This window comes from Schistocerca piceifrons, chromosome 9, assembly GCF_021461385.2.
Source record: "Schistocerca piceifrons isolate TAMUIC-IGC-003096 chromosome 9, iqSchPice1.1, whole genome shotgun sequence".
Classification (NCBI taxonomy): domain Eukaryota; kingdom Metazoa; phylum Arthropoda; class Insecta; order Orthoptera; family Acrididae; genus Schistocerca; species Schistocerca piceifrons.
The window spans coordinates 95,739,399-95,752,850 of record NC_060146.1 but is presented as its reverse complement, the minus strand read 5'-3'; positions in this window follow the sequence as shown (position 1 = coordinate 95,752,850).

The following is a 13,452-nucleotide window of genomic DNA, read 5'->3' as shown; positions in this document are numbered from 1 at the left end:
AGACGAAGGTAATGAGAAGTAGTAGAAATGAGCACAGCGAGAAACTTAACATCAGGATTGATGGTCACGAAGTCAATGAAGTTAGGGAATTCTGCTACCTAGGCAGTAAAATAACTAATGACGGACGGAGCAAGGAGGACATCAAAAGCAGACTCGCTATGGCAAAAAAGGCATTTCTGGCCAAGAGAAGTCTACTAATATCAAATACCGGCCTTAATTTGAGGAAGAAATTTCTGAGGATGTACGTCTGGAGTACAGCATTGTATGGTAGTGAAACATGGACTGTGGGAAAACCGGAACAGAAGAGAATCGAAGCATTTGAGATGTGGTGCTATAGACGAATGTTGAAAATTAGGTGGACTGATAAGGTTAGGAATGAGGAGGTTCTACGCAGAATCGGAGAGGAAAGGAATATGTGGAAAACACTGATAAGGAGAAGGGACAGGATGATAGGACATCTGCTAAGACATGAGGGAATGACTTACATGGTACTAGAGGGAGCCGTAGAGGGAAAAAACTGTAGAGGAAGACAGAGATTGGAATACGTCAAGCAAATAATTGAGGACGTAGGTTGCAAGTGCTACTCTGAGATGAAGAGGTTAGCACAGGAAAGGAATTGGTGGCGGGCCGCATCAAACCAGTCAGTAGACTGATGACAAAAAAAAAAAAAAAGATAGCAGCTTGCTGGCGAATTATTAAATCCAACAGACACAGCCCCATCACTACAAGCAAGGCATCTGTAGGGCTGGTACCAAATGCTCCAATACATCTGACAAGTACGTTCCTTTCAACTCTCCTGACTGCCATTGCAGGCTTCACCAGGGCTAGCCTGTGCCCCCACACACTTGCTCCATAACCAAAAATAGAAGCTTAAAGGCAGTTACGATACATATGTATAGCCTTGAGCGCCAAGTGAAACTGCCGCTGCCCAATAGTTATTAATTTATTAAACAATTCCAAAACCTTTGCAGCAGTCTGCTGAATGTGTCCTCCAGAATTCCGGTGTTTATCCAAATATACTCCCAGCTACCTAGCTGAGCCAAGTCTGGAAACAATTACCTCATTAATTTGTACTGTTGGGTCTCTATTGAGCTTTCCCTTCAGTAACATATACAATTACTTTCTTGGCGCCACCATCAACTAGTGGCCAAGGCTTCGAGAAGTCGGAGACATTCATTCCGTACATTTTGACCATTACTCTGTATATTTTCTCAATGTCAAATTTTCGGCCCCCTTCTAGCAAACACCTGCTCCACCAAGCTCAGTTTCATAGGTATAACGGGAGTCCGCCGGTCGGCACTGAGGGCTTCGCTGTCCCACCTGTAAGGCATGGGCAGGTGTGGCGAGGGGCGGCACAATTCCCGCCGTTGAGGCGCGGCTACCGGGAAAAAACGGCGTTTAAAACGTGATACAAATAGTCTCATAGGTTCAGTACTGTACATGGCTGCCCTGGTTCGGGTTTCCTCTGGCCATAGGTGTATCATCATCAGGAATCCCCGAGCTTCTGCTCACTCTCTCTTCAAGTCCAACCCACGCATCCACTACCCAACTCCACCACAACGAAGGAAAGCAGCTCAGAAAAACTACCCCCTTGGGGGGGGGGGGGATGAACCTTCAATTTGAAGAGTGCCTTTAGCCACCCTTTAGGGTGCCCACAGGGAACCACGTGGAGGCGGCGCCGCCACTGCTGATGGCTACCCTTTTCATCAGCAGTATAGCCTCCACAGACAGCATGATCGTAATTATGGAGGTGCTCAGGGGGACAACCTGTAGCCCCCAGGCTGGCGAGGCCCACATGCTGTCGATCACCAATTTCCCAGGATCTCGGCCAGTTCCTGTCCATATACTGGTATTATTACGCTCGACATACCCTTCTCACCACTGTTGTCCCAGGAGCCATGTAGAGGCATCATCTGTGGTTCTGAGAGACAGCTCGTCACCCCTCCACACTCAGCCACGATTCCTCCAAGTGCGCGAGATTTCAGGGCTGTTTCGGAATCATGGGTCAAGGAAAATATTGTGTTTTCCAGTTGGTACTGGTTCCTGTACTTGGTCGCAATTGTTTCTGAATATTTACTATATATTTCTTTAAATTCCTTCACTGATTATTCTTGCTACTACCCTGATTTCAAATGCTTCCTCAGCAAATGCCTGTATTGCTGAGAACCTATCTATTTTTTGGAGCAGAGTTTCCTTTCTCTGGTAGGATGTGTGTGCCACTGCTTGTGTGAGCTAACTTCTGGGCTCAGTGTACTGCTTACAGGTGTAGAGGATTCGAATACTCTTCCTCACCACATGTACATCTGGCGTCATCTTCAATGCCCAGGTCGCAAATCTTTTTTTTTCAGACCGTGGTCAGTCAGCATGCACGTTAGGGAGTATGGTGGAATCGTCGCCCTCCGCCAACTTGCCTGCCACATTCCCACATCTGGTATCCAGCTGTAGGTTTCCCTACCCTTCTCTGCCTGGTTCCATTATTTTGCCACTCCTCCTGCAACATGATATCTATTTGCATGCTGGTATCACGTCTAGGGCTTTGCCCAGCAGTGGCTCTTGGAGCCTGGAACCCTGCGACCGAGCCAGCCACACCATGTCGAGTATAGTACGGCAAGGCTGCCTTCACTATCTCCAGATTGAGCTGCATGCATCCTGTTAATACTTGCAGGGCCTCTGCCGATAGTCCTAAAAGCTCTGATCATCTGTAACAGAAATGGCCTTTGAATTGCATCAATTATTTGTTTGACATATTGGTGCTTCGTCCGATCTGCCCATGCAGCTGCACCATATCTGCAAACAGAGAGACACAAGCCCTGATAGATTAGCCTTAAAGATTTTTTCTGCAGAACCCACTCAGTTCTAGTTACCCTCAGGAGGGAACCTGAGACAGCACTTAGTCTATTCTGGATGTTCCTTATGTGAGGTGTGAACCATTGTCTTTCATCCAGAGGTACACCGAGATATGTAAACTCCGCAGCAAACTTGATATTTCCTCCCTTGAAAGGGATTGTTGGTGGTCTGTGACTGTCAAATCTACCATTGATGGTCATGGCAACCATCTTTTGTTTGGATATCCCTAGCTTGTTTTCGGTGGTCCATCTGCTTACATCACCCAGCGCGATTCTAGCTCTGTCTCTATCTGTTTCCTGCTCTGACCCTTAATGATGATTGCGAGGTCATCCGCATATGCCACTTTTGTCCATTGGTCGTCTTCTTTTTCAATTACAATCTCATCAAAGACGAGATTCCACAGGAATGGACCCAAATGGAGCCTTGTAGGCAGCCCTTTGTGACCATTTTTTCTACACAGCCAGCCCTATTTTTGACCTCGACCTTCCGGTTTTTTAAGTAATCCGCCATTAGGTCATACAGATTAGGCAGGTACTGGATTGCTCTCAATCGCCTCATAACACTAGGCCACCATAAGTTATCGAAGGCTCCTGCTATATCTACAAATATTATTACCACATACTTCTCCTCACAATCCACACTACCCAACACTTGCCTAATACCCATTTCTGTCGATGCACCTTTTCGAAACCTGAACTGGTTATGGGCCATGATGTTTGATTCGTCATAACGTTTTTCGAGACGACTATCTTGGGGAAAATTTTACAAAGGCTGGTAGTCAGAGACAAGGCATATTGGACAGTAGGATTTAGGCTCATTCCTAGGTTTGCCTATTGATTTCAGCAATATGCAGACATTTCCCTCCTTCCACATGTCTGGAACTCTTCTTTCCTGCAGACATTTATTATATAAATCTGAGAGAAAATGGGGACTGGTGCGCCAAACTCTTCTTATAATACCATTGTCAATACCATCAGGACCTGTTGCTTTCCCTGGTTTGCAAGCCTTTATTGCTGCCCCTATTTCCTCTAGTGTGAATTCTGGGTCAAGGTCCCCGTTGTCATAGCTGTTGTCAGTTTTCACAGCTTGTTGGTCATCTGTGTCCTGTTCTGGGTTGTCATCAGGAAGTAGGCTCTGTAGTAATGACCATACAGTCTCCTCCCATGTCATTGTAGGAGTCTGGTTCTTTCTTTTTATATTACTCAGCACGATTTCTGTTCCATATTTTGGGCTGATTATCTTTCTCACTATGGCCCAAGGATCATTCTGATCAGTCAGTGACCCATTTCTTCCAGGTCCCCTCTTTGGCCTTAGCAATTTCCTTGTTGTAGTTATCTTTTACTCTATTGTAGGTTTGTTTTGCTACTTCTAGATGGGGTTCATTATTATTATTACGTGCTCGTTGCAGTCTTCGTCGTGCTGAAATAGTGTCACATTGCAGGTTAGCAAGTGGTGCATTCCACCATGGCACTGGATTCTGCACCTGTGTCCTCTTTCTCGTTGATCGGCTGCAGCTCTCGTAGATTGTTACTTGTAGCCTAGTGACCATTTCATTGACTCCTACATTTTGGCTTTGTGGCCAGTGGCCTGTGGACCTGATGAGGTGCCAGTCAAAGGTGGGCCACTTTGCGAAGCTTGTCTTGTAAGTGACAAGTTCCACAGTAGCTCTCGCTCTTTGAAGTGCCATGAATTCGTATGTTATTGCCCTGTGGTCACCTGACGTCCATTCTTCATGAACGATCCACTTGCACACCGCTTTGGCAGCTGGAGGTGTGCAGACTGTGATGTCAATATTGCTCTCCCCATTTGGGCCAGAGAATGTCGTTCGCTCTGACGTCTCATTCATTATGATCAGCCCATGTTGAGAGATGAAGTCTTCAAGCATTCTTCCTGCTGCATCCATCGTTGAGCTGTGGCAGACTGGTGAGTTGGCATTTGTGTCCATCCCCATAATAACTGGTTTTCCTGGGAGTTTATCGACGATAATCTCCAGTTGATGGAGAAAAAGGTCTATGGTTTATCCATATTGGGAGTATATGCTGGCTATGTAAATCTCACCAAAGGCTCGATTTATGTTGACAGCAACTATGTGCATGTTGCAGAAGCTTGTCAGCTGCAAAGCTGTTACTGTTTGTGACTTAACTGCTATTGCTGCCTTGGGTGCTTCGCCTTTGGGGCTGTAGATCAGCTGGAAGTTTGGTGGGTACCCAAATCCGTTATTATTTACACAGTAGGGTTCCTGGATCAATAGCAAATCTATATTTTCTTCACTGATTCTCTGTACCAATTGATCTGGGAAGATTTTTGCTCTTTGCCCATTTATTTGAAGGATCCTTATTGCATTATTTTGTGTGTCTGTCCGTGGTCTTCTTCCAGGTTGTACTGCTTCATAGTTATTACATGCCAAAGTCAATTGTGTTATTTATTATGACCTTTATTCTATTGTACTCAGGGCAAGATTTCTCCATCACTGCATGAGTATGTGCCTTTTTAGCCCGCTTATAGCTTGCACATTGGACTGGTTGGTCCTCCTTTGAGCACTCCTTAAAAGTAAGTCCAGGTGCTGCACAGTGGCCGCATGTGGTTTCTACATTCTTGCACTTTGCTGCTGTGTGCAGTGAGAATCTGTCAGTCGGCACTGAGGGCGTTGCTGTCCCACCTGTAAGGCATGGACAGGTGTAGCGAGGGGCGGCACAATTCCCGCCGTCGAGGAGCACCATTCAAAACTTGATACAAATGGTTTCACAGGTACATTCGTATATATCATCCATCTATATGACCCTGCATCATTTACTAAGCAGTGCCGTGAGACAGCTGAGCTGTAAGTACAGTACCAATGTACAGCAGATCGTTTGCCTTGTACCAAAGGACGAGTATCGACTTTGCTTCCTGCAGTGGCTACACTGGGGTAATCTCGGATAAACTACCCCCACACTGTCACCATTGTGCCGGGGTACGGACCCTCTATATCCTCAGTGGAGCACACTTAGCCACCAGGTGTCAGGTCTCACGGCCTACCGTCCGGTGCCCACGGGGAACTGCGTGGAGGTGGTGCCGCCTCCGCTTACAATGGTCATCAGCCGGCGCATGTTTCCCCCGCCATACCTTTCGGTCAGCAGGTTCTACAGCACTCCGCTCAGGCTAGCCAGGCCTTGCCCGTCGTCGAGCCCTGAATTTCCCGGGTTCTTGGCCTAGAGTCTGGTCACATCTTAGTCATCGCTGACCCATTGCTGCTGGCCTCTGGAGTCGTGTCGGGGGTCATGGGGCCTTCCAGCCCTTTCTCTGACGAGTTTACGGCTCTCCGCTGCAAGTATTGTTCTAATGCCTGTGCAGAGCTCACAGAGGCATGAGTTTTGAACAAAACCCTCGGGTCTGGGGTAACGCCCTGAAGTCTCTGTTACGGGTCAGTCCGCCTTCCCGTACGTCAGCAAATTGTGGGCAATCCCACAGAGTGTATTCTGGGGATCCTTCCTTGCCACAGTCGCAGACTGTAGTTTCTCGTTTGCCTGTCCTACACAAGTAGGTGGGAAACGGTACATGTCCCGTCAAGTCGTACACCAGTCCCCATGAGGGTTTCAGAAACCAAAGTCTCATCCACTCTCTCACATTGGGAAACATGTGGTGCACACGCCTGCTTGTGCGGAGCACGTCCCACCTTGCTGCCACTCGTCATGGGGCCCGTTCTGGACTTCAGAGTCACTTTCTGCCAGTCGGCCAAGGATGTTATAGACCCTTTCTGGATTTCCCTTCCAGAGCCATTACAGCGCACCCGTTTCCCTGACCAGCAGGTCAAGTGGGGGCATTGCTGAGATGACAAGTAGTGCATCGGCGGAAGTCGTGCTGTAGTCTCCAGTAAGGCGTATCAGTGCTAGGTGCTGTAACCTCCTTAACGCCGCCGCAGGCTTCCTCTTTCTCGGCCTACGGGTCGAGTGTGTGGGCTCATAGACTGTGTTGGTGACAAGGATACTCGAGTGATACAGCCTCAGTGCTTGCACCAGCAGGTGGATCTGCTTGTTTGCAGTACTGGCTATCTTGTGAAATAGGTCTTGGCTTTCGCGACACACGATTTCGATGTGCTTAGAGAACAGTCTGGTCTCATCGAGATAGACTCCCAGATATCTCGTCATGCGTGTTCGCCTGATGGCTCCATTGTTGGCCGCGCCAGCGACTAGGAGTATAGGGTCCTGCTCCAAACGGCCGCGTGACAAGATGTATACTGCCTTCTCCACAGACAGCCTCAGCTTCACTTTCCGGCACCACTGCTGCAGTGCATTGAGCTTTCCATTGCAGTTTACTTCCAGCATTACCCAAGAGTCACCTTCTATCACCAGAAGGATGTCATCGGCGTACTCCATCATGCCTCGCACTTGTTGCAGTTCTCCAAGTTCCTCCAGCACCGGTTCAAGGCCTACAATCCAGAATATGGAACTGCAGACCGACCCCTGTGGACATCCCTTAGTGATGGACTTCTTGACCACCTGCCCAGGCCACTGCAGGACGACCCGCCGATCACGGCAGTAATCAAGCAGGTAATGGTACAGGGCCCAGGGGATACCAACTTCCTTAGGCTGTCGAACAGCGCCGTCCACCATAGGTTGTCGAAAGCCCCGGCAATGTCAACCATTATCTCTGCAACGTACTTGTCTGTGGATGTGTCCACCAACAACATCGCCTTGTTTATAGCGTCCTCCGTACACAGGCCCCTCCAGAATCCATACTGGTTGGGACTTCAACCCATAAGCTGCCGGTGTTGCTCCAGCCAGAGGCATAGGAGCTTCTCCTGGAGCTTGGCCATGGAGTTCATGAGACAGATGGGTCAGTATGACTGCGGCACTTCCAGATCCTTGTCCTCACCACTTCGGCCAACTTCCATGACACTGGTACTCGTCTCTGACGTAAACACTCATTGTAGAAGTTTGTCAGGTAGGTCCAGATCTCCACGCACCAAGCTTGGAGAGCCTCGGCAGCGACTCCATCATGGCCTGTCGCCTTTTTACGACGAAATTCAAGAAGTGCAACGGTAACTTCATATTCAGTGAATGGAGCAACCGGCGTCTCGTCGGCATACACCTCGTTGAGTTGCCACCTAAGATTACCGTGTTCCTCATCCTCATCTTCGCTACTATGATCGGGCAATAAGGTGCTAATGAGGAGTTCGACTCTCTAGCCAGTCCTTGGTGTGGCTGTCATCGATCTTCCTTAGGGTCGACAGGACCGTCAGTGATCGAACCTTGGACGCTGCAATCTTGTACGGCGTGCCCCAGTGGTCAGCCGCCAGACTGTCGCGAACGAAAGTCTGCCAACTCTCAGTCCGTACCGTGTGCAGTGTCCGCTTAAACACCGCCTTGCCCCGCCTGTACCGCGCGAGCGTGGCTTCACACATGTGATCGCCAATGCTGTGCTGGTAGTGCCGCCGCACCCTTCAGCATTTGCATTGGAAATGCTGCAGCTCAGGGTTGCAAGGCGCCCTAGGCGTTTTCCCTGTATGAGCCAACGGTACTCTGCCTGTCGCTGCTGTCTGTATGGCCACCGTCAGATCCTCTGCAGCTTTGTCTACATCCACAATGCCATCCATTGGCCATTTTCCGTGATTTCCCTAAATCACTCCAGGCAGATGCCGTGATGGTTCCTCTGAAAGGGCACGGCCGACTTCCTTCCCAATCCTTCCCTAATCCGATGAGACCGATGACCACGCTGTCTGGTCTCCTTCACCAAAACAACCAACCAACCAATCATCCATTGGCCAATCCGGTACCACTAGATTTCCTCTTAGTCGATCCCAATCTGCCTTGCGCCAGTTGTATTTGACGATGCCGTTCACTCGGTCTTGAGAAGGCTCCCCATCATAGGCTACAATGAATGTGACCAGATTGTGGTCACTTCCCCACCACACCTTCCAATTCTCCACACAGAGAAGCGCGTGTGCACTCTCGAGTGTCACACCAATGTTCAAGGTTGCCCCTCGGCGACCTTCATACATTGATGGGAAGTTTGGTCGGTTCAACACTTCAAGTCCAAGCTCGTGAATTGCTTCAGCGAGTCTCTCACCTCGCCTGGCGGCGCGTTGTGCGCTGGGAGGCTCGATGTCACTGTGATATAGGGGTGACATGGTGTTTGCGACCATTGCGCAAATGAGCAAGTCATTGCGGTAGAACCCAACCGCCCCTATTAACTGATCAGTATACAGTCACTCTCTCGGTGCCTAGACTGCAAGAACATATTCAGCACGAGGAAGGTGAAATTGGCAGTGTTTATCTCAGCTAACACCATGCATTTGTTCCTTAGGTGCGCCACTTTGACTGCTCTGAAAGATCGATTTAGCACAATGGTTGCTGCCATAGGGTGCTCTCCCTCAGCTGTAGTAGACGTACATAGGATCTTTCCATTTCTAGAGTAGGACTCTTGCAGACAGAATGTCTAGAGACTCCTCCTCTGCATGGCGTCGTACCTCGTGCATCACTGCTTGTTTTCGCGTGCAGTTCAGCTGTCCTATTTTAAGCGATATGAACATTGTGAGTTTTCATGGTCCGATCGGCATCAAGTGAGGCAGTAGCTGGTACAGGGCCGATGACGAGAGGTCTCCCATAGCCTGTGCTCTGGATTTTGTGCTGTGTGAGAATCTTGTAGCACTCACAGTCTTTGCCAGGCGTTACATCAGTTCGGTTTCACTTTTTGCACAGGATGCAGACCACTCAGTCACCCACCTTTCTGCAATCTTTCCTCATTTGGCCGGTTTCTCCACAGTGCCTGCACGTTACCACACTCGGGTCCTGCTTGCAGAACATCACTGAGAGGTCCACATCCTGGCACCGTGTGCAGACAACCAAGTCCAGGTAGTCATCGACTGGCATGGACTCAAAGCCCATATACAGTCGTTTCTGCCTTATGATAGCGACTCTGAGTCTGGGGCTTACGTCCACCATGAGATGCGATGTCTGCCCCTTGGTCCAGTCCAGAACTTCGGCTTAAACTCTTGGCGGAATTGTTCTTCCGAAAGTCCTCCAAGGCTTTTGGTTGCGAGTGAGTTCAACCACAGTCTCATTCTTCATGACACGAGGTATGTGGTAGATGATGACCTGTGGATTCAGCTTTTTCGGCAGTTCACACTTTAGTGCTTCTGTCAGTTGGGTGTTAGCCAGTAGCTTCTGACGATCAGTCTCAAGGCGCCATATCAGCGATGAGTGTCGGGCTGTTTGTGGTGACCCGTGAGCACTTCACACCTTCGACTCTTCTTCTTCACTTCCGATCCGCTTTTGTTGCCTTTTGACTTTATGAAGAATGTTGCCTTCTCAGTCTGGGCTTTCGTTATCATGGCCTGGGTCTTCCGTTCTGGAGAGGGTGGAGCTGCAGCAACTTGTGCAAAGCTCTTGGGTGGCGCCGGTGGCACTGCCTTTGTCCTCGCCAACTCCTCCTCTAAGGCTTCCACACTTCCTGTGAGGGCCAACTGTCGCTTGAAGTCGCCCAGATTCGTCTCCTCAACCAGTTGTCCCGGGGTTTGAAGGACTCGTCCAAGAACTCCAGGACATCCTCGACCTGCGTTGCTATGAGCTTCACAGTCGCTAGATCTCTTGGGCTTACCTTATAAAGTAACTTGCCATCATAGACTGGGCCACTGGGCTGTTGCCCGGCTACCTTCGCCGGCTTCGACTTTTCCCCCTATTTGGGCGCTGCTCTTGATGCCGGTTGGCAGGGTGGCGTCATTAGCTTAGTGGCAGCGTCCACACTCTGCGATCTCTGTTTTACCAGTTTCCGCAGGTGTTTCTTCTGCCTCCTTGCTGCTGCCTTGTGTTCTTTTTCGCTGTCACTTTCACTCATGTCAACAAGCGTGCGTGTCAGAGTCTCGCTTGTGGCAGTCTTGGCGCTCCGTGCACGAGGTGTGGTATGTGCCTTCTTAGCCCGCTTACAGTTTGCACATTGGGCTGCTTGGTCCTTCTTTGAACACTCCTTAAAAGTATGCCCAGGTGCTGCACAGTGGCCGCAAATGGTTTCTACATTCTTGCACTTTGCTGCTGTGTGCAGTGAGAGTCCGCCAGTCGTTATTGAGGGCGACGCTCTCTCACCTGTAAGGCGTGGGTCATAGCTACACGTTTTCACGGTTTTATTGCTACTCTACAGCCCACTATCTAGCTACTTTTTAGTAGGCTCTACTTTACAATGTTTACTACTTTACTACTAACTCCTAAGTGGTTTTTACAATTTTGCAACTTATATTCTACATTTCAGTATTGTCCGTACACTTCGTGTTGTTTATTTGAGTGTTCAGTGTTATTAGTAATTGGCCATGATAATTACAATTGAATGCAATATTGCCTAATACTACATTTCTGACAATAGTTACAATTTATTTTACTATGTGTTATAACAACTAACAACTACATGAATTTTGCCACTTAGCTGCTCTGGGCTAATCCCAGAATGTTGCCCAGCCCTACCGCAAGGAGGTGGGCCTCTACTATCTACCGAAACCACTGATTACTTCTACTTCTACTACTACTACTCCCTCCACCACCATAATATTGACCATTTGTAATTGATAATTTAGTTATGACATATTTATTTATCTGTCGCACTGTGACATAATTGGTAGTATGTGTTACATGGTGTAAGGCTGCTTCAAGGCAACTCTTGTGTTGCTTAATAATCGCACCTGTGACTGAATTGATGGTGTGCCAGTTATTGGTATGAACCTACATCGAGGCAGGCACTATCCAATTCCCTACCGCAGTGGGGATGGTGGTTTGCCCTGATCCACATAAAATATCTGTCAGGTTGGGCCCTAAGCCGGGGAACCATAATTAAGCTCCTTCCCTCCAGGACTGACATGAGGGTAGAGCTCCTCCCGCCTCAAACCTGGTTCATTATTCTTTCTTGATTGGCACAACCAGAACAAGACAATGATTGCAGATTCCTGCTGCAGTCCAACACGAAGGTCTCCAGTCGGCAGGGGTGTCTTTTCTGCTGTCAGTCCTTTTATATTCAATTATTTCTGTGTATTCTTTGTAATTTATATCGCTGCTGAGCATTACTTGATACCTTGTGAACAAGCTTTGTGAAAATCTGGAAAAGGTCATTACTTTCTATCATATTCACGATATTCCTTTTTGGTAGTGTCTGCCTCTCAATTGACACAGCTTGCTCGCACTCTGGACAATCAAAGATTACGTGTTCAGGTGTCCCCATCAGAGCACCACATTCACACTGTGCCGTTGGTCTTTTACCAATCCGGTTGAGGTAATCCGGATATGGCCTGTGGCCTGTAAGAAAGTGTATTACTGCATGTGATGGTATAAAGTAGTGTAGTTGTAGTCTCTGTGTAATGTTAGGAAGGAATCTGTGTACCCTTCTCCCTGTATCAGAGTTGACCCGTTTTTGTTGCCATAGCTGCACAACTCTTTGTTTAATTTCCTTAAATGTTCCCAAAGGTGTGCCTATTGTAGCCTGTATTCTCCCATACTCCCGCTTGTGTAGCCAATATGTTGTAGCATGTTGTCTTATGACCAGATCTATGCGGCAAAGTCCCATTACTACACATAGTGCGTCTGCTGGGGTTTTGCTGAAACCTCCAACACATCTTAGCAGTATATTCCTCAGAATTCTTCTTACAGCCATGGAAGGCCTCACCAGAGTGAGCCTATGCACCCATACACTGGAGCCATACCCCACTATTTGCGCCAAAAGTGAGTTGTGATACATTTTTATAGCTCTTTGTGGTAAATGAAACTGCCGTAGTTCTATTGAAAACAGTTTGTTGAAGAGTGAGTGTTTTTGCAGCTACTTGCTCAATGTGGTGCATGAAGGTCCAGTGTTCATCAATGAAGACACCCAAATACCTTGCAGATCTTTTCCTTCTAACGATAGTGCCATTTATGCGAACTATCAGATGACGATGAAGTTTCCCCTTTAGAGGAGATAAGCAGATTTTGCTGGTGCTATTGATAATTTTGTAATTTTGCACCAAGTTTCTATTATTGTTACCGTGGCTTGAGCCTGTCTCACCATTTCCACCCTGCTATTGCCCTGAACCAGGTCGACCAGGTCATCAGCATAGGCAACCGCACCCAGCACTGCGGCATCCTGCTGCAAGGTATTCGGCAGTGGTTCCATGTTTAAGTCCCAGAATGTGGGACCACAAAGTGATCCTTGAAGGCATCCGTTTCTTACTCTTTTAGACACCACATTACCAGGAGCAGTTATCCTCGCAAATCTATCCTTGCAATAGGCCTCCAAACACCCATAAAGCAGCCCAGGGCACTCCCAACTCTCTTAAGTCAGGAGAAGAGTGCGGGCCACCACAGGTTGTCTAAGGCCCCAGAGATATCCACCATGACCCCGATAACATATGAAAAGCACAAGGCAAAAATGATGATAGTTACTTTTTTGTATTTTTTCAGGATGACGAACTTTCTCCTCTAGTCTCTGGTATATCATAAACGTTCACCGTATAATTATCACAACAACATTTTTATTGTTCTATATCTATTTTTTTAGGTAATAAATGTAATACAATAAACACATTTTCAATTTTAAGGTACTTTATTAATTAAAAACTTAAACAGGTACACAAAAAACATGGTAAAAGTGATGCTAGTCATAAAAAAACTTGGT